Source organism: Rhinatrema bivittatum, chromosome 2, assembly GCF_901001135.1.
Source record: "Rhinatrema bivittatum chromosome 2, aRhiBiv1.1, whole genome shotgun sequence".
NCBI lineage: Eukaryota > Metazoa > Chordata > Amphibia > Gymnophiona > Rhinatrematidae > Rhinatrema > Rhinatrema bivittatum.
The window spans coordinates 172,854,365-172,876,426 of record NC_042616.1 but is presented as its reverse complement, the minus strand read 5'-3'; the positions used below and the strand labels follow the sequence as shown (position 1 = coordinate 172,876,426).

The window sequence follows — 22,062 nt, the reverse complement described above, 5'->3', positions numbered from 1 at the left end:
GATTTAGACTCACAGAGACCAATATTGAAAAGCTACTTAGCCAGATAATTAGGACTTATCTGGTGAAGTGGGAGCAACTGAATATCCAGATATGTTCAGCAGTTTCCACTTAGCTGGATAATTCATTTATCTGGCTAAGTAGATAACCAGATAGTCAATGGGCAGGGAATGGGAAGATTGGGGTGGCACTACTTATCCGGTTAACTTAACTGGAAAAATGCCAACAATTTGGCTGTTTAAGTTAATCAGATAAATTAGACTTGCCAGATTAAAATTAGCTGGCTAAGCAGAGACTTATACATGAATACCCAGTAGCATAGCCATGCGGCTGAAAAAATCCCATTTAAGTTAACCAGATAAGTCTTACCCTGTTAACTTAAATAAACTTTTATTTTTTAATATTGGGCCCACAACATTTTAGCAATGATTCTTTGGGGTCCAGGGAAAATTCTTAGCTTCTAGATGCCATAAATGACTGCTTCATGAAGCAGCTGATCCTAGAACTGATGAGAGGGGCAGCTACTTTTGATCTACTCCTCAGTGAAATGCATGATCTGGTGTGAGAGGTTACTATGGTGAAGCCACTATGCAATAGCAATCATAATGCAATCAGATTTAACATATTCACATGAGGGAAGACAATTTGTACATTTACTATAGTAGCATATAATTTTAAAAAGGGAGACTATGAAAGAATGAAGAAAATTATAGAAAAACAAAAAGGAGTAATTGCAAGAGTTAAAAACTTACAAGAGTTTAGCAGTGAAGAAGCTGATTGTTTTTTCTTTGTTAATTTTTATACTTTTATGGATATTTTTATTGTAAACTATTCTGATAGTTTTACTTATGATGCGGTATAATAATTTTAAAATAAATAAATGAGGCATGGACATTGTTTAAAAATACCATTTTGGAAGCCTAGAAAAAATGAATTCTATGCATTAAAAATGGTTGAAAGAAGACCAAGTATCTGCCAGCATGGTTTAATGATGAGGTAAAGGAGGCAGTTAAAGCTAAAAGGGCATTATTCACAAAAAGGAAAGCAGACCCAAATGATGAAAATAGGCAAGAGCATAAGCACTGGCAAGTTAAGTGTTAAACAGAACTAGTGACCAAGAGAAACTTTGAGAACAAGCTTGCCAGTGAGGCAAAAACTAATAATAATACATTTTTCCAAGTACTTTCATAGCAAAAAGCCTATGAGGAAGTCAATTGGGCTATAAGATGACTGAGGAGCAAAAGGGATGCTCAGAGAGGACAATGAATTTGCAGAAAAATTAAATTAATTCTTTGCCTCAGTCTTTATGGAGGGGGATGTTGGAAACATACCTACACCTGAAACATTCTTTAATGGTTAAGATTCTGAGTAACTATAGCAAATATCTGTAACAATAGAGGATGTAAAAGATCAAATTGTCAAACTAATGAGTCACAAATCTCCAGGACCAGATGGAATCCACCACAGAGTTCTAAAAAAGCTAAAATATTAAATTGTTAACCTGTTAATAGTAATCCATAGCTTATCATTTAAAATAACCATGGTTCCTTATGTTTGGAATGTGACCAATGTGAGGGCAACTTTTAAAAGGGCTTCATGGGTGATCTAGAAAATTATAGACTGGTGAGTCCGATGTCAGTGCTGAACAAAATGGTAGAAGCCATTCTTAAAAACAAAATCACTGACCATATGTAAAGATATGGAATAACGAGGAAGAATCATCATGGTTTTAGCAAGAGGAATCTTTTAGAATTTAACAATCTTTAAAAGATTTTGGAAGGTGAAAGGAAACATGTAGACAATGGTGAGCCAGCTTATATATATCATACATACAAAGTAACTTTGTATGTATGATTTATATTTTTATCATGTTTGTTTTTATTATGAATTTTTTTATTGTAAACCACCATGAACTTTGCCTTTAGAGGTATATACATTTTTTAAATAAATAAATAAATAGTGTATTTGGATTTTCAGAAGGCATTTGACAAAGTCCATCATGAGAGTTTCCTCAGGAAATTGCAAAGTCATGGGGTAGGAGGCAGTGTTCTATTGTGGATTGGTAACTAGTTAAAATGCCAAAAATAAGGGTAGGACTAATTGGTCAGTTTTCAGAATGGAGAAGAGTTGTTAGTGTAGTAGCACAGGGATTGGTTCTAAGATCTGTGCCGTTTAACACATTAATAAATGATCTGGAAAATGAAGTGATGTGGGAGGTGATAAAATTTGCAGATGACATAAAAGTTTTCAAATTTCTTAAAATGGCAATGGATTGCGAGAAACTGAAGAAGGAACTTTAGAGACTAGGAGACTTCACATCTGGATGGCAGATTAAATTTAATGTAGAAAAGTGCAATATGATTCATATAGGGAAAAATAATCTCAACTACAGGTACACAATGCTGGGTTTTGTATTGGGAATGGCTACCCAGGAAAAGGACCTTGGAGTCTTGGGAACAGTACGCTGAAACATACGTGGCAATGGTAAAAAATCAAAAGGAATATTAGGAATAATCTGAAAAAGAATGGAGAATAAAACAAAAAATATCATATTGCTTCTGTATCGAGCCATGATGCTACAGTACCTGGAACATTGTATGCAATTTTAAATGCCTTACCTCAAGGGGAACTCAAAAAGGTGCAAAGGAGATGACAAAAATGATAAAAGGGATAGAACGTCTCTCCTAAGATGAAAGGCATACTAAGGCTAGGGTTCTTCAACTTGGAAAAGAGACAGCTGAAAGGGGACTTAATACAAGTTTATAAAATCACGAGTGGGGTGGAATGAGTAAATAAAGAACAGTTTTTTACCCTTTCAAATAATAAGAAAGCAAGAGGACACTCCATGAAACTAATAACCAGAAGATTGAAAACAAATCATAGAAAGTACTTTTTCACTCAGCGCAATATCAAGCTGTGGAATCTGTTGCCAGAGGAAGTGATCAAGGTGACCAGCATAATAGTAATTTGGACAAGTGTATAACACTTGGCCAATAGCCAGTTAGAGTAAATAAAGCTATTGCTATCTCTGAGAGTTAAGAAATAGTAATTTGATACACTTTATGGTATCTGTGTCATGGTTTGGCCACTATCAGAGACTGGATGCTGGGCTCAATGGATCTTGCTCTTACCCCAGGATGGGAGTTCTCATATTATCTTCTTATATTGCTTATAGGTGTCCTCCATTTGTTAACTCTACCAATGCTGGTCAGAAATATCTAGTGCAATCCTCAAAACTAGATGGACATAAGTTATGAGGTTCCTCTTTTTCGTTAATGTTACAATTGGGGGAAAGTAAACGATGTCTCCTGGTGACAGAATGCTTAAAACAAACAGAAAAAAAGTTTACTAATGGCACGGTGAATTAATTATAAGATTCTCATTCTAGATTTTAAAATTTTACAAGGAGAGGGTCCTTCTAACATGGCAGATAGGCTTGTCAGATATGCACCTTGTCATTGTCTATGTTCTGCAGATAAATATCTGCCTATGGTTCCATCTTTTAAGGAGATCATCTCCAATCCACTCACCTCAGAGCATTTGTGGTTGCAGGGCCTACACTTTGGAATGCCTTGCCATTAGAGCTGCGGGAAATTGAAGACTATAAGCTCTTTCATAAAACACTTAGGGACGGATTTTCAAAGGGTTACACGCGTAAATCCAGAGGATTTATGCGCATAACCTGGCTTACGTGCGCCAGGCCTATTTTCAAAAGGCCCGGCCACGAGTGTAAAGCTCCGGGACATGAGTAAGTCCCGGGGCTTTACTAAAGGGGCGGGAAGGGGGAGGGGCGGGGGCAGGGTCAGAGGCTCTTGGCACAATGGCCATTTGCCGCTGTGCGGGGGATCGCACGCCAGCAGTAGGCCGGCAGCACCCCACTCATGATTTTATAAACCCCAGGGCTGAAGTAAGTTTTGAAACAAAAAAAAAAAAAAGTAAAAGGTAGGGGGGAAAGGGCGGGGAAGGTGGGGTGGGGGGTAGGGAACGGGGGAAGGAAGCGCGGCTCGGCAGCTTGGCACTATTGTGCACCCCCTTGCATGCACTGACCCCCAATTTTATAACTTGCGCAAAAGGTATGATAAGAATTTGGGGGGGGGGGGTAGAGAAGGGCTGGGGGGGAAAGGTTAGGGGAAAGGGTGGGAAGCTTACGTTAGGGGGATCGGGGGAAGGCAGAGAGGCTCGGCATGCGCAAGGTGCACAATTGTGCACCCCCCTTGTGCGCGCTGACCCCTGATTTTATAACATGCGTGCGCCTGTGTGTGCATGTTATAAAATCGGGTGTACATGTGTGTGCGCCGGGTAGCGCGCACCTGCATGCCTGCACGCACCTTTGAAAATCTACCCCTTATGGCCAGTGCCATGCAGTCAGAGCCTTCAAGGGATTCACTGAATCCCCGGCCTTAATTGACTTTTTTATCTTACATTTATTTTTTTTAGCAGTGTCATCACCACAGCCTCAGCTTCAGCCCCCTGTTCCTTTTACCAGGTGGAGCTGCGGGGCCAATAGAAGCTGACAAAGCATTCAGGGGCCAATGGCAAAGAGCCAAGCAGCAGGAAGCAGCATGAGGTGGAGCCAATAGGCACAGCATTTCCAGGCCCATCATTAGTGATGTCAGCATAGTAGTACAACACAGGCAGAAGGCGGGACTGTACTTCTATCTGATTGCATTGTGCAGGGCAGAAGGCAGGGTTTCCCTTCAGGCCATGCTGTCTCTGTCATGTAGCCCGTATGAGCATAAGGCTGAGGAAAAAAAGAAGATCCAGCACCACAGCAAGAATGGGGCCAGCATAAGGATCTCCCAGGCCTCTATGGAGCACTGGTCTCTTGAAGAGACTTGAGCAGAAGGTCAGACTATTTACTGCTGGGGACTTGGGGAAGGGAGGAGGGATGTTCAGAATGAAATTGCTGGGGAGAGATTTAAGGTGGGAGGAGATTTGAGAGTGAGATTGCTGGGGACTTGGGGAGCTGAGAGCCAGTGAGAGTTTTGAGGACTTGGGGAAGGGGTGGGAGAGTGAGTGAGAGTTCTGGGGGATTCAGGGCACTGAGAGAGAGAGTTCTGAGGACTGGGGTGATTGAAAGTGAGTGAGAGTTCTGGGGACTCTGAGGGACTTGAGAGTGAGTAAGAGTTCTGGGGACTCTGAGGGACTTGAGAGTGAGTAAGAGTTCTGGGGACTCTGGAAGGGGATGAGAGTAAATGAGTGTTCTGGGGATTCTGGAGGGCTGAGAGAAAAGCTGCAGGGTCATGGTGGGGCTCAGAGGATGAGCTATAGCTGCTGTTTCTTTAATAGAGGATAGGAAGTATGAATAATTTCATTTTCTCTTTTATTTTGAGAAATGTGCCTCTCTGAATATTTCTAAATGGTTTAAAGGAGGAAATGCATTTCTGTTTTTATTTCTCTGATGCTGAATTACAGGCAGAGTCTGGCTTCTTGGGGATTTCAGGCAGATTATCCATGTTTCTCTTTCTAATTTGTGGTCACTCATTCTCTATTTGTTGAGGGTCGGTCTATGTTTTGCATGTGGGTTTGAGCTGAGGTATTCTGCTAGCCTGTTTCTGTGTGTATATAGAAAAGTCCAGTTTGTTCTGTTTTCCAATCTGCATCTCCTAATAGGAGGGTCTTGATGAAGCAGAGTGTACGGAGTAGGGCAGTGGTTCTCAAACATTTTTTACTAATGTACCCCTTTCAAGAGTTTTAGATGTCTTGCATACTCCTATGGTCCCAAAAATTCAAAATTCACAGTAAATATAACATCTAATTTCTGGCTTCCCCCACCCAAAATAAACACATAGATAAATACACCCCAGCATTTCACATGGCTCCCCCTACTTGACAGATTTCCATTCTCTCTCTTTTACTTCCTTCCCTGGGGGTTGGAGGGGAGAGGGAAGAGGGAAAGTTGAATATGCCAGGGGGTAGGGGAGAAGGGAAAATGATTAAGCCAAGGAGTAGGGTGGGAGATAGTGAAAGGGAAGTGATAGGGAACTGGGCATAAGGAGAGGGAAAGGAGGGTGATTATGCCATGGTGTGGGCAGTAGAGATAAGGGAAGGTGATTATCCTGGTGGGGAGGTAGGGATGAGTTGAGAAATAAGATGATTATGCCAGGGGGTGGTTGAGTAGAGAAGATGATTGTACCATGGGATGAATTTACTGAATCCTCTATTGTGAATGTCACTGCACGCCACTGCTTAGTGTCCATTTTTTTTTCATAGAGCCTTTTTGTAATTTTTTTAGTCTGAAATGTTTTACATATTGATTTCTAGTGTTTTTACTTATATTTTGTTTTTTTTATGGTATTGAGGTTGTTATATTTTATTATGTATGTTTAATTGTAAACCGAATGGCTCTGTTATTATAAGCAGTATATAAAAGATCTTAAACAAATAAATAAATCAATAAAAATGGGCAATAACCAGGGTAAGTGAAAACAACTTTCAAATAAAAAACTGTAAGGACAAAAAAAACCCCCAAAGGAATTCAAACAACTTGACATTACACTGTGTTCTTTTGTATCAGGATAATACAAATTAATCTGGAAAAGAAAACCCCACAAAGGATACTTGAACAATCTGTAAATGTTAATTTGCAATTATCTAAATATGGTATACCTTAAGTAGAGGTGTACACGTAAAACATTTTTTGTTTGATTCATTATTTCTGTTCGGTTGCCATTTTATATTCATTTCATTCATTTTGGTTCCCAAATGTATTTATTTTATTCATTTTAATTAAAGTCAATGATGGAACCAATGCATCCTCTTCTAGACTCTAAAACTGTGGTTTTCTATTCAAGTTTATTGGAACTTGCAGGCAGCATCATCAGCATTCCAAGATACCAAGAGTAGGAGAAAGTGGCAACAACAGTGGCGTGAACAGCCCATAGCACAGTGAGTGGGGCAAAGCAGAACATACAGTGTCATGAACACCCCAAAACACAAATAGAAAGGCAAAGGACACTGAAAACAGTAGTATGAATAGTTCAAGGAACCAAAAAAGGAGCAAAGCAGTACAAATAGTAGAGAGCACACCACAAGGAGCAATGAGGGGCAAAACAGCAGGAACCGTGGAATGAATACGCCAAAGCACCAAGAGAAGGACAAAGCCGCAGCATGAACAACCCAAACTACCTACAGAGGAGCCAAACAGCATCAACAGTGGTATGATCACCCACAAGGCATCATGATGCCTAAACAGAGGCATCCATCATGATTTTATGCTAGGTCATAGGGATGTGCATTCGGGCCCTACGTATTGGCAATCCTCAACGGATGGTAGGAGCACAAGATGGTGCCGATGGCCATGTGACAGGGGCTGACCAATGGCACCGGTAGCCCCTGTGACATAGCAGGTCAAAGGCTATCGGTGCCATGATGAAACAGGCACCTAGGGTGTGAGAGTGCAGGGGATGGCTCCCGGACCCCCCACTGGACCACCAGGGAGTTTTGGTAAGTCTTGGGGGGGTCAGAGGGTGGGGGGTTGTAGTTAATTTTAATATTAGCTGGGACACGAATAGAAATTGCCGTATTAACGCATCGGGGTGCCATAAGGCTGAATGCAACGTATCTGCTCCCCGACGAATCCAAATCCCGAATGCAACATATGGCGTCCCTCTGCACATCCCTCCTAGGTCATGCTAGGTCATGCTAGAATCCGGAACATTGTTTCACTGACTGGAAATCTTTTTGAGAGATGGAGGCTGCTGACCATCTCTTACCTTTTTTTTTTTTGGGGGGGGGAGGGGGAATTGCCACTGAGAGACATGAATACTTCAAGGCACCATGAGAGGTGCAAAGTAGAACCAGTGGCAGGAATTCCCCAAGGCAGAGAAGGGAAAAAACAGCACCAATATGGCATGAAAACTCCAAGGCACCAAGACAAGGGCAAAGAGCACAAACAGGGGTATGAACCTCAAAGGTACCAAAAAAGAGGCAAAGGACACCAAGTAAAGTAGCATGAAGACCTCAAGGTAACAAAAGAGTGCAAATGGCATCAACAATATTGGAATCAAGACCCCAAGGCATATGAGTGTGATGTGAGGGTGATGTGGCTGCAACATGGGTCAGAGAGATACTGGACTGCACAGAGAAAGTCATAACCAGCGGGACAAAGGAGATGATAATACCCCTGTACATGTCTTTGGTGAGGCCTCACCTGGAGTACTGTGTTCAGTTCTGGAGACAATATCTCAAAAAGGATAGAGACAAGATGCATGTGGTGCAGAGAAAGTCAACCAAAATGGTATGGGCTCTGCCCTGAAAGACTTGAGATGAAACTGGAGAACCCAAATATGCACTGTACCCTGGAGGAGGAAGGAGACAGAGGATATGATACAAATTTGTAAATACCTGAAAGCTATTAATGATGCACAAGAATCAACCTTTTCTGGTGGAAAGAAACTGTAGACATACAGGTCATGATATGAAACTCCAAGGAGCTAGACTCAGGAGCAATGTCAAGAAATATTTCTTCATGGATAGGGTGGAGGATACATGGAATGCCTTCCTGGAAGAGGTGGTGAAGACAGGAATGTTAATAGAATTCAAAATAGCATGGTATAAACACAGAGGACCTCTAATGGGTAAAGGATGGAAATGAGGAAACTAGTAACTTGTGCTACTTTAGCTGTAACATATCTGCACAGAGGTAACTTGCAAGAAGCAACAGTTACTAATCTAAACAACGTTCTGGGCAGACTGGATGGACCACTTGGGTCTTTATCTGCCATCATTTACAATGTTACTATCACTGAAGTTGATTCCACTGATCTGCCTGGATAGGCAGATTTCCCCTTCCTCCCTCAGTGCACCATGGTCATCCCTCCCCTACCTATGCTGCCAGTCAAAGAGGATGACTTTCCCAGATAGTAATAGTACTGTTCCTTGATCAAGGATATACGAGTAGTTGCACTTCCCTACAAGAATCTTCAAGGCCCCATAAGAGGGGCAAAGCAGAAGAAAGAGTGGCATGAAAATCACATGGCAATACTTGGAGAGGCAAACTGGCACCAACAACAATGGCATGAAGCCCCCAAAGCAATATGAGGTGTCAAATCATCTCAAACTGTGATCTAAAGTCAAAGAGAAGTCTGTAGAAGGTCCGTAAAGGACCTGATGTACAAATTGTTCCTCAGACCTGTTTATAGGGCACAGAACTAATTGAACCATATGAAGATGGAATTTACTACTCTTGAGCAGGGCAAAACCATAGGAAATCCATAGAGGAGATCTATAGAGGTTCTGATGTTATTCCCTTGTGGCATCAATGGAGGAAGGGGCTAGGGAGTCAGGGGGAAATTGTAGCTGACAGGATGGTGCTGTTAATGACAGTACTGCATGAGGATCCTACTCTTTCCTCCACTGCATTCCCACTGCCCCTCTGCCTCTGGAACTCCTATACGTACATAAGTTTTTCCTCTCAGTATATCAGATTATTGAACTGGAGGGTGATTCTTTCAACTGTGGGTCACACAGGATGGCTAAAATATGAGTATCCAGCTGGATGAGGGGTTTTAGCCAATTTTGAAGTTGCAGCTGCAAGATGGCCACTTCTGGTGATAGTCCCTATTCCTGATCCTGATGGAAATCCTGTAATTCCTCCTTCAGGATAGTGACTATGGTGTTGACCTCACCAGGGTGGCTGCTGTTCAACTCATATTTTCTATGGCATCCTTCAAGGACTTCAGGACTAGAACTGCCTATTTCATGTGTAAATTATCCTGACAACCCAGAAGGTAATCCACACCAATCTAAGCATCCACAGAAAACTCATGACAAGGTGTCTGTTGCTCCACTAACCTCTGCAGCATCGATAGGTGGAATTCCACCTGGTTACAACATCCTGAATAAGCTGGTGTAGAGCTCCACTCCACTCCTGTTTCTTACTTCTCATGGAACTACTGCCCACCCTTTACACACTGGTTAAAATGCTCTCTATCTTCCTGCACCTATTAGTCCCTGCAGAAAAATGCTGCCATCTTACTTTACATAGAGTCCCATAAGTCCCTTCTTGGTAGGTGCGGCAAGTGTGCAAACTATCAGATCTCTTGATAGCTCCCATTGTCCACTGTTCTGATCATGTTCCTGCCACTGTAGGTAAAAAAACCAAAACAAACCTGCAACAAACATGTTTTTTTAGCCTAGTTGCCAGCCTTCTATTACCTTCCTTATCATTGTTAAAATATGAGCTAAAGGACAATGCACCTGTGACCAGATGGTGCACCCCCTCTAGAACTGCTGCTTGACACTATTTTATCCAGTTTGCAATCAGGGAGAAGTAGGTGTGGGTAGCATTGTGAATGAGCCAGATATGATTGGTAAAATGAATGCTACTTCTCTCCAACGTGTCCAGCTGTGCCGCACCTGCCTACTAAATTTTGCCCTGTAATGGAATTTTATAATTGGGCATTAAGAAGTAAACAGTTGTTCAAATCCCATGTTTTAAATATCTATGGAGCTGATAATTAAGGGCAATCATTTTTCACAATGCACCATGTCACCACCTTTGATGCTTCCTGCCCTCTTATTTTGGGACAGTTATGCAGAATATCACCGTAGATATTACGTGTTGTCTTGCTGACACTGACATTCTGGATAGGTTCTGATGGCCTTCCACCTCACTGGAAGAAAGGACCAGGGGGTCAACTTGAAGACTTAGCTATTTCCTCATGCTTTTGCTGTTTATATTTTTAACTTTAAGAAATTTATTTATTGGTTTTATCATTTTTATTTTTTTGCTATTTTTGTATTTTTTATATTTTTTAAATATATTTTTATATGCCTGTTATTTAATTTTCATACACCACTTTGATACTGTATTGATTATCAGTTAGTCAAATAATAATAACTTGAGAAATGATTTTCCCCTTTGCTGTAGCTATCTTGCTACTGCTGTGATTTAAGTAGATGACAGAGCCCCCCGACTCGTACGGGCCTTCCAGCAGTAATGGGTGTTGTTTTGCAGTGATTCTACATACAACTGTTTTAAATTTAATTTTATATTCCACTTAATAATCATCTCTGCATGTTGGGAGCACACTATCCTGATTTTGCATTCCTTACACTTGCTCTTCATAGCTTGATATGTATAATTTAAAGTCTTTATGTTAATCTTTAAAGTATGTAAACACACATCAAAGGAAGGGGGTATCACTGGTCGCAAATAATACACAGTAAAGAATAACCACATATGCAGTGCCTTTTATATTTATTTGTAGGACCTACAACTTGATGAGTTTGACTAACGTACAAACTCATACTAAATGTAGAAGGTCCATTTGCTTTATTTTAAACACTAAATTTTTACGTTTTTGTTGTTTTAAACTCCACCGAGTTACTTTTGAATAACATTCTATATCAGCGTGTGAGGGTTCTGGAATACGTTGGTGTTTAAGGGCTTATTTTGTGTGATTAATCTTTAAAGTATTACATGGCAAGATTCCACTTTATATATGATTCAAAGATATTTTAAAGGAGGAAAAATACTTCAGATGTCATCTGGAGAGCCTGTGTTCTCTATAAGAGATTCTCATCAATATAGCTTGACTGCTGTTGAAATGATCATCTCAAGCATAATCATCAGTATCAAAAAACCTCCTTATGATAAACAATGTTCTAAATCTTAAATCAATTGTGCATATGAAATCTCAAAAATAATTTTCAAAACATTTTTTGTCAGACAACAATATTTGAAAAAACAGCTTAAAGAAGCTTTTCACACTGCCCCATTGTTAGTAGTAGCTGTGCAGAATGGACAAGGACCCTTTTAAGCTCTCTACTTTATGAACATAAAATTACCATACTAGGTCAGACCAAAGGTCCTTCAAGCCCAGTATCCGGTTTCCAATAGTAGCCAATCCATATCACAAGTACCTGGCTGGCAGGATCCAAAAGGTTAATAGATTCCATGCTGCTGCTTATCCCAAAGATAAACAGTGGATTTCTCCAAGTGCACCTTTATAATGGCTTATGGATTTTTCTTCTAGTAACTTGTCCAAATCTTTTTTTAAACCCAGCAAATATCTTTTATTACATCCTCCAGCAATGAATTCCAGAGTTTAATTATAAGCTGAGTAAAAAAATATTTTCTCATATTTATCTTAAATGCATTACCTAGTAACTTAAATTCTTGTCCCCTAGTTTTTGTACTTTTTGAAAGAGTAAACACAAGCAATTCAGATTTACCCTTTCCATTCCACTCATTAATTTACAGACCTCTCTCATATCTCCCCTCAGCTGTTTCATCACCAAGCTGAAGAACTCTAACCTCTTTAACCTTTTCTCATAGGAAAATAGTTACATTCCCTTTATCATTATGGTCGCTCTTCTCTGTAACTTTTCTAATTCCGCTATATCTATTTTGATATGGGGAGACCAGAACAGCACACAATGCCTCTGTATCACTCGCATCGTGGAGTGATACAGAGGCATTATGATATCCTCTATTTTATTCTTTATTCCTTTCTTAATAATTCCTAGCATTCTATTTGCTTTCTTGGCCAGTGCCACACACTGAACAGAGGATTTCAATATATTATCCATGCTGATGCCTAGATATTTTTCCTGGGTATTGACTTCCAAAGTAGAACATTACTTGTCCACATTAAATGTCATCTGCCATGTGCATGCCCAGTCTTCCAGTTTTGCAAGGTCCTCTTGCAATTTCTCAAAATCCTCTTGTGATTTAACAACTTAGAATAATTTGTATCATCAGCAAATTTGATCACCTAACTCATTGTTCTCATGTCTAGGACATTTATAAATATGTTAAAAACAGTGGTGCCAATACAGATTCTTTGGGCACTCCAATATTCTCCTTTCTCCATTTAGAAAATTGATCATGTGGACCTATTATCTGTTTTCTTTTAACCAGTTCTCAATCCACAACAGATCATTGCCACTTATCCCATGACATATTAATTTCCTCAAGAGTCTATCATCAGGTACTTTGTCAAATGCTTTCTGAAAATCCATTTACACTATATCAACTAGCTCACCTTTATCTAAATGTTTATTCATGTCTTCAAAAAAATTATAACAAATTGGTTAAAATGGCTAAACCATTTTGAGTTTGTTGCATTAAACTATGACTATCTGTATATTCTGTAATGTTGTTCTTTCTAATATTTAGATTTCAAATTTTTTATATTCTGCTTTTCACACTTTTTCAGCACTTCAAAGCAGATTACATGCAGTTTCAAACCTTTTTCCTGGCATTAATATCAAGCTCAATAGTCTCTAGTGTAATGTTACAGCCAGCCGCAAGAAATTCTGTAACCGGTCGCACCCACCCTGTACCCTGCTGAGGCCTCAGAACACTGCTGGAGTCCTCATGTGGCTTGGAGGCCACCATCATCTGCTGAGGCCATCATGCCATGCCTCCCCCTAGATGCACGCATGCATGCACTTGCCCGGACTGTTTAGGTCTCACGGCAGGAAAGTACTGTTGGTGCCTCCTTGATGGCTTCTGTGTGGCTAGGTTCTTAAGCCCCAGCTACGCTCTTGTCCAGCACCTCAGCAACAGGTCCCCTGCAGCCTTGCAGTGCAAGTTGCTACTCCAGGATCCTATTGTGTTCCAGTTCCTGTCATGATCCTGATTCAGCCTTGCCTCATCCAGCCTGCCCAGCCTCATCCAGCCTGCCTTGCCGCAGTTCCAACCTTGCCTTGTTCTTGCCCCCTGCCTTGTCTTGTCCTGCTCTTCCTCTTGTCTGCCTGGTCCTGACTTCTGATATAGACCCAGATTACCCTCTTACCTTTCGCCTGCCACTGACCCAGATTTCTCGCTTGCCTGCCACCTGCTGCCTGCCACTGACCTCTGTTACAGACCCTGACTATGCCTTGCTCACCACCTGCCCTGAACCTCAGCCTGAACCCAGTAACTGTCTGATTGCTGTCTGCCCTGACCTCAGCCCAACCCTGTGCTCTCTTTCTGACTGTCCTTTGGAATATGCACCTAAGTCCCTGGAACCCAAAGACTCAACCTGTGTAAAAGGGGCTGGTATAGGTGAAGGTCCAGCTTAGTCTCAGCCTAGTGCACGTCTTCCAGCTGTCGGCATGGGCCTAGTAGGTTTACATATTAGACTGCATCAACCACGCCACAGCACAAGGGCTCGCAACTGTCATCTAGTTTCCTGCATCATCACAGAACCCTTTTAAAAAACGAGCAATAGGTTGGCCACCCTCCAATCCTTAGGAATCATAGCTGATTTTAATGATATCTTACAGATTGCTTACAGTAAATCTGCAATTTTAGTTTTCAGTTGTTTTAGCATTCTAGGATGTACACCATGTGATCCAGGTGATTTGCTACTCAATTTGCCAATTTGCAGTACTACATCTTCTACTCCTGGGGGAATTCTGTGCTACTGCAGAGCGCAGAATTTGCGCAGAATTCCCCACCTCCAACACCGAAAATAGCAGAGGACACCACGGCATGCCACGAACGGAGCGTGTCCTGCGGCACACGGGACGTGCTCCGCTCACGGCAAAAATGAAGGCCCGGCGTGCTGTTCACAGCGAAAAGGAAAGGTTCCCGTGTGCCGGGAACGGACGGTGCTCCGCTCAAGGCAAAAATTGAAGGCCCCTGTGTGCCGCGAACAGCACGCCGGGCCTTCATATTCGCCGCGAATGGAGCGCGTCCCGCGGCATGCTGGTGGGAGAGAAATGTGTGTCAGAGAGGGGAGGGGAGGGTGAGAGAGAGCAGGAGCCTGTGAGAGAGAGCATGGGACGTAAGAGGGGGGATGCTTGGGTGTGGGTTTCAGAGAGAGGCAGCCTATATGGTGAAGGAGTGTGTGTGTGTGTGTGTGTGTGTGTGTGTGTGTGTGTGTGTATGTGTGAGACTGGGAGCTCGTGTGTATGTGAGGGTGCTAGCCTGTGTGAAGGGATTGTGTATGTGTGAGACAGAGCCTGTGTGAATGGGTGCGTGAGAGAGAGACATAGGTAGCCTGTGTGAGGATGTATGTGTGAGAGAGAAAGGGAGATTGTGTGGGTGTGTATGCAAGAGAGAGGGCCCTGTATGAGGGGATGTGTGTGTGGGAGAGAGTGAGGGAGCCTGTATGAGGGTGTGTGTATGTGGAAGGGACACTCTTACAGTGAATTTCTAGGGAAATTTGGCTCAAAATATTTAAAATTCTGCAATTTTAAGTAATAACTTTTTTCTGTAATAATTTAAAATGTAATTACTTAGACTGTCATGTAAATTGTGTTATTTTGACCAATATAAAGTTTACAGAATTTTGCAGATTTTTCCATTTTTGTGTGCAGAATTTTAAATTTTTTTTGTGCAGAATTCCCCCAGGAGTAATCTTTCATGTTTAATGAGATTTGTTTCATTTCCCCTGAATCATCACCTTTCAATTTTTCTTCTGGCATGGTTATCTGCTTTACATCTTCCTTAGTAAATACCAACATAAAGAATTCATGGCGTTTGACAAAGTTCCTCATGAGCGGCTTCTAGGAAAAGTAAAAAGTCATGGGATAGGTGGCAATGTCCTTTCGTGGATTGCAAACTGGCTAAAAGACAGGAAACAGAGAGTAGGATTAAATGGGCAATTTTCTCAGTGGAAGGGAGTGGACAGTGGAGTGCCTCAGGAATCTGTATTGGGACCCTTACTGTTCAATATATTTATAAATGATCTGGAAAGAAATACGACGAGTGAGATAATCAAATTTGCAGATGACACAAAATTGTTCAGAGTAGTTAAATCACAAGCAGATTGTGATAAATTGCAGGAAGACCTTGTGAGACTGGAAAATTGGGCATCCAAATGGCAGATGAAATTTAATGTGGATAAGTGCAAGGTGATGCATATAGGGAAAAATAACCCATGCTATAATTACACGATGTTGGGTTCCATATTAGGTGCTACAACCCAAGAAAGAGATCTAGGTGTCATAGTGGATAACACATTGAAATTGTCGGTTCAGTGTGCTGCGGCAGTCAAAAAAGCAAACAGAATGTTGGGAATTATTAGAAAAGGAATGATGAATAAAACGGAAAATGTCATAATGCCTCTGTATCGCTCCATGGTGAGACCGCACCTTGAATACTGTGTACAATTCTGGTCGCCGCATCTCAAAAAAGATATAATCGCGATGGAGAAGGTACAGAGAAGGGCTACCAAAATGATAAGGGGAATGGAACAACTCCCCTATGAGGAAAGACTAAAGAGGTTAGGACTTTTCAACTTGGAGAAGAGACGACTGAGGGGGGATATGATAGAGGTGTTTAAAATCATGAGAGGTCTAGAACGGGTAGATGTGAATCGGTTATTTACTCTTTCGGATAGTAGAAAGACTAGGGGACACTCCATGAAGTTAGCATGGGGCACATTTAAAACTAATCGGAGAAAGTTCTTTTTTACTCAACGCACAATTAAACTCTGGAATTTGTTGCCAGAGAATGTGGTTCGTGCAGTTAGTATAGCTGTGTTTAAAAAAGGATTGGATAAGTTCTTGGAGGAGAAGTCCATTACCTGCTATTAAGTTCACTTAGAGAATAGCCACTGCCATTAGCAATGGTTACATGGAATAGACTTAGTTTTTGGGTACTTGCCAGGTTCTTATGGCCTGGATTGGCCACTGTTGGAAACAGGATGCTGGGCTTGATGGACCCTTGGTCTGACCCAGTATGGCATTTTCTTATGTTCTTATGTTCTTATGTAATGTCTCTGCTATGGCCTTGTCGTCCCTTAGTGCCCCTTTTACTCCTTAATCATCTAATGGTCCAACTGACTCCCTCACAGACTTTTTGCTTCAAATGTACCTAAAAAAGTTTGTATTATGAGGTTTTGCTTCCACAGTAACGGGCAGATTTTAAATGCCCACGCGCATAAATTCCGGCCTTTACGCGCGTGGCTGGGCCTTACATGCGCCGGGCTAGTCTTCCAAGAGACCCGGCCATGCACGTAAAGCCCGGTACACGCTCAAGTGCTGGGCCTCTTGGAAGGGGCGGGCCGGAAGGCGTGTTTTGGGCGGGGAGGGGCAGGAGAATGCCGGGACAGCGCCATTGTTCGCTGTCCCGGAGCCTCACGAGCTGGCCTGCTGCCAGTGCACACAACTTACTTCAGCTCGGGAGCTGAAGTAAGTTAAGCAAAAAAGGTAAAAAAAAAAAAAAAATGTAGATTTAGGGGTTGGGGAGAAGAAGGGAAGAGGAAGGGAGGTTAGGGGAGGGGGGAAGGAACTGGGGAAGGCCAAAATGCATCGCTGCACGAGGTATGCAAATATCCTCCCCCCCCTTGCGCGCGCTGCGTACACATGCGCATGTGCACGCGGCCCATCGATTTTATAACATGAGCGCGCCAGCACATGCATGTTATGGAATCGGCGCAGCCATGTGCACGCCCAGGGAAGCACGCGCACATGGACGCATGCGCACAGCTATTAAAATCTACCCTTAATCTTCTTTTCAAATTTTGTCTTTGCCTTCCTTATCAGTTTTTGCATCTAACTTACCAGTGCTTGTGCTGTTTCCTGTTATCTTCATTCGGATCCCTTTTCCGTTGTTTGAAAGATGGTCTTTTGGCTAGAATAGCCTCTCTCACCTCACATTTAACCATGCCGGCAGTCATTTGCCTTTCCTTCCACCTTTTTTAAAGCATGGAAGACACCTGGTCTGGGTTTCCAAGACAGTATTTCTAAACAACGTCCATGCCTGATATAAACTCATAACTTTTGCAGTTTTTCATTTTAGCAGAATCTCCCTTTTGAAAGTTAAATGCTATCACAGTAGATTTTCTTAGTGTCCTCCCTCCAGTTTGCAAGTCAAATTGGATCATATTATGATCACTACTGCCAAGTTATCTCTCGAACCAAATTATGTGTTCCACCAAGGGCCAGATGTAAAATAGCTCTCTCTCTTGTTGATTCTTATACCAACTGCTCCATGAAGCAGTAATTTATTTCATCTAGAAACTTTATCTTCCTAGCATGTCCTGATGTGACATTTTCCCAGTCAATACTGGGATAATTGAAATCACCCATTATTACTGATTTGCTAATTTTCAGGGTCATTTATCAACGTGTGTTATGGCCCTAACGCCTGCAATAACTCATGTGATATTTATTGCAACACAATTTTTTGAATTTATTCACAGGGGTGGGATTGGGGAGGGGTATGAGTGGGATCAATGAAAATGAAGGGCACTATTGCAGTTCATGTTATTGCACATTTTTAATGCTGGAAATAACTACAGCTTTCTTCCTGATGTGTTAATCTGTGTGATAAATATCACAAATTCTGTTTTGGGTATTGCGAGAGAAAGAAACAGAGAGAGACAGACAGACAGAGAGAAAGAGAGAGAGGGCACCTGTGCGGTGGCACACATAGTAGTAAGCTCTTAATACCACTATAGGAGGGCCAGCTACTAACTCGAGGTGAGGTTTTGGTGGTGGTCTAGGGTTTTGGTGGTGGTCTAGGGTTTTGGGGCCAATTTTTCATTCACAGTACACCTCAGTGAAGATTTGACATGATTTGGAGTGAGGAAAGTCACACAAAGATAAGATTACTTCAATGTTCTCTCGCCCTAACATGATAGTACCCTAGAGAGTCCATCAAGCTAGGGTGAGAGAACACTGCAGAAATCTTATCTTTGTGTGACTTTCCTCACTCCAAATCATGTTAAACCTTCACTGATGTGTATTGTGCTGCTCGTATGTCTCACTGTGCATGTAAAACTGGCCCCAACAACTTAGACCACCTCCAAACCCTCACCTCAAGTTACTAGCTGGCCCTCCTATAGTGGTATAAAGAGTTGACCACTATAAAAACCTTACAAAGAGGCTCTCACCCCTTCCCTTTCTCTCTCCTACCCCTAAAAGCAAGAAATGCCTCTCTGGGCACTTCACAACTTGTAAAGTACAAATATCATAGGGCATAATAAAGTGCCTATGCAAAGCACACAGGGGCAGATTTTATAAATCTGCGCACATGCGTACTTTTGTTCGTGCACCAGGCGCGAACAAGAGTACGCGGGATTTCAATAGATACGTGCGTAGCCGCGCATATCAATTAAAATCCGGGGTTGGCGCGCGCAAGGCTGCACAAAATTGGCAGCCTGCACGCGCCAAGCCGTGCAGCCTGCCTCCGTTCCCTCCGAGGCCGCTCCGAAATCGGAGCGGCCTCGGAGGGAACTTTCCTTCGCCCTCCCCCCACCTTCCTCTCCCTTCCCCTACCTAACCCTCCCCTCCGGCCCTATCTAAACCTCCCCCCTACCTCTATCACAAAAGTTACGCCTGCTCGAAGCAGGCGTAACTTTGTGCGCACCGGGCCGGCTGCCGCGCTCCATGTTCCGGTCCGGGGGCTGGTCCAGGGGCCGCTGTCACACCCCTGGAACGGAACCACGCCCCCGGACACGCCCCCGAAATGCCGTGCCACTCCCGACACGCCCCCGAAAGTTCCCTCCCGGCACGCCCCCCAACACGCCCCTCCATGCAAGCCCCGGTACTTACACGCGTCCCGGGGCTTGCGCGCGCCACCGAGCCTATGCAAAATAGGCAGGGGGGTTTGTGGTAGGTTTTCGGGGGGTACGCGCATACCCCTCTGAAAATCTACCCCACAGTGTGGTAACTCTTAAATTATCATAGCCATGCCACTTTTCCTTATCACAAGCATTATTCATGTGAAAATGATCACATTTTGATAAATCTAGCTATTTGTTAGCTTGCTTAATTTCTCTTATCATTTCATCATCTGTCTGTTCATTCTGGCCAGGTGGATGGTATTACACCCCCACTGCTATTCTATTCCCCTTCTCACCTGGAATTTCTATCCATAAAGATTCTACAGTGCATTTTGTTTCCTGTAGAAATGTTATTCTGTTTGACTCTGTTCCCTCTTTAACATAGGTGCAGATTTTCAAAGGGGTACGCGCGTAACCCCCGAAAACCTGCCCCAAGCTCCCCCTGTGCGTGCCGAGCCTATCTTGCATAGGCTCGGCGGCGCACGCAAACCCTGGGATGCGTGTATGTCCCGGGGCTTCGAATAAGGGGCTGGCCAGGGGCGTGTCCTGGGGCATGGTGGCGGTCCGGGGGCGTGGTGGCAGGCCATGGGCGGGGCTAGAGGCGAGACGGCGATCTGGGGGCAGGGATGAGTGCTCTGGCACAGTGGCCTGTGCCAGGGTAGTGAGCCGGCAGTGCGTGCAAGCTACGCCTGGTAGGGGGGGGGGGATTTAGTTAGGGCTGGGGGGTGGGTTAGATAGGGGAAGGGAGGGAAAGGTGGGGGGGGACCAAAAAAAAGTTCCCTCCAAGGCCGCTCCGATTTCAGAGCGGCCTCGGAGTGAATGGAGGCAGGCTGTGCGGATCGGCGCACGCAGTTTGCACAATTGTGCACCCCCCTGTGGCGCCGTCCCTGGATTTTATAACATGCGCGTGGCAGTGCGCGCATGTTATAAAATCGGGCGTAGATTTGTTCATGCCGGGTTGCGTGAACAAATCTGCAGCCTCGCATAAGTTTAAAGATTTGCCCCATATTGCGCCACTCCTTTTTTTTTTTATATATACTGACATTCATCTCAATTGAGATAACACACCGGTTTACATTCAGGTACTGTAGGTATTTCTCTATCCCCAGAGGGCTTACAATCTAAGTTTTGTACCTGAGGCAATGTAGGGTAAAGTGACCTTTTTTCATGTGAAGACTTCTGGAGATAGTTCTTTCACATGATTTCTCTTATTTCCTGTCTGATTTACCCCAAAAATGGAAGTAATAGTGTCAAGTCTGTCAACATACCTCCAAGTATTCCATGGACAGATTTCCCCAGTCATTTTTGCTGGACCACTTGACTGAATTGAGATACTAAGGGCCTCATTTTCCTTGCCGCTCACACACGATAAGGGACCTTTCGCATGCGAAAAGTCCCTTATCGCATGCGATACCAGGATGGGGGTGGAGTTGGGGCGGAGTTGGCCCCGGAAGAGGAGGAGTCAGGGCGTCACCGGGGCAGACTCTGCGCCGATGCCGCGGACAGCGAAAAGGTAAGTGCCTTTCGCAGCAGCTTTCGCTCCCAATAGCTACACCTCCTATGGTGGCACTATTGGGTGCGAAACTGGCAGCGATCGCACCGCGACGGTGCGATCGCTGCCGGCTACAGCAGGCCCTCCCCCCATTTCGGCCCCCCGCCCCTCATCTTCTAAAGTATCGCAGGCCTGCGATACTTTAGACAATGAGGCCCTAAGGAAGTAAACTGACAGGGTGTATGGAAGGAAGAAAAAAAAGAGGTCTTGAATAAAAATTTTATGACTAGTTTGGTTACCATAAAATCTGTGATTTTTATAGGATTTTTAGCCAATTTGAAATGCTTGCCACACAGTATGGATAACTCATAGCTTCTAACTTCTCCCTAACATATTTAGATCTCTTTGCATACTAAAACATTTGAAAGATCTCCATAAAAAGAACTGTTATAAAGAGGAGACACACTACTATTAAATAACTTTTTAATAAAATCTGCAGTGCCTGTATGTTTTTATTTTTGCAGACAATTTCACAATTTACTGTATATTGGCATAAAGGTGAATTTTTGGCATGCGCCAAAATCAGGAGTTGTGCGCACGCGCCCACCAAATTTAAAAGCCACCCGAATGCATGCATATCTCCCGCAGTGTGCACATCTCACTCGATTTCAAAAAGGGGCATGGTCTGGGCAGGGCACGGGTGTTTTGGAGTGTGGCCAAGAGTTGTGCACAGGGGGGTACATTTTAAAACATAGCGCGCGTGCGTACTTTTGTTCGCTCACCAGGCGCGAACAAAAGTACGCCGGATTTTATAAGATACGCGCGTAGCCGCGCGTATCTTATAAAATCTGAGGTCAGTGCGCACAAGGGGGTGCACATTTGTGCAACTTGCATGGGCCGAACCCTGTGCGAGCTGCCCATTCCCTCCGCCTCCCCCACCTTCCCCTCCCTTCCCCTACCTAACCCACCCCCCCTCCGGCCCTATCTAAACCCCCCTTACCTTTGTCGCACAAGTTACGCCTGCTCGAAGCAGGCATAACTTTGCGCGCGCCGGGCTGGCTGCTGCGCGCCATGTTCCGGTCCAGGGGCTGGTCCGGAGGCCGCGGCCACGCCCCTGG

General features: G+C 43.3%; 1 protein-coding gene across 1 annotated transcript in view; it reads left to right on the top strand.

Moving 5' to 3' along the window:
* Positions 1–22,062, top strand: part of CALCR (calcitonin receptor) — a 493,707-nt gene that overhangs the window by 4,132 nt on the left and 467,513 nt on the right. The gene's annotated exons all lie outside the window — the stretch shown is intronic.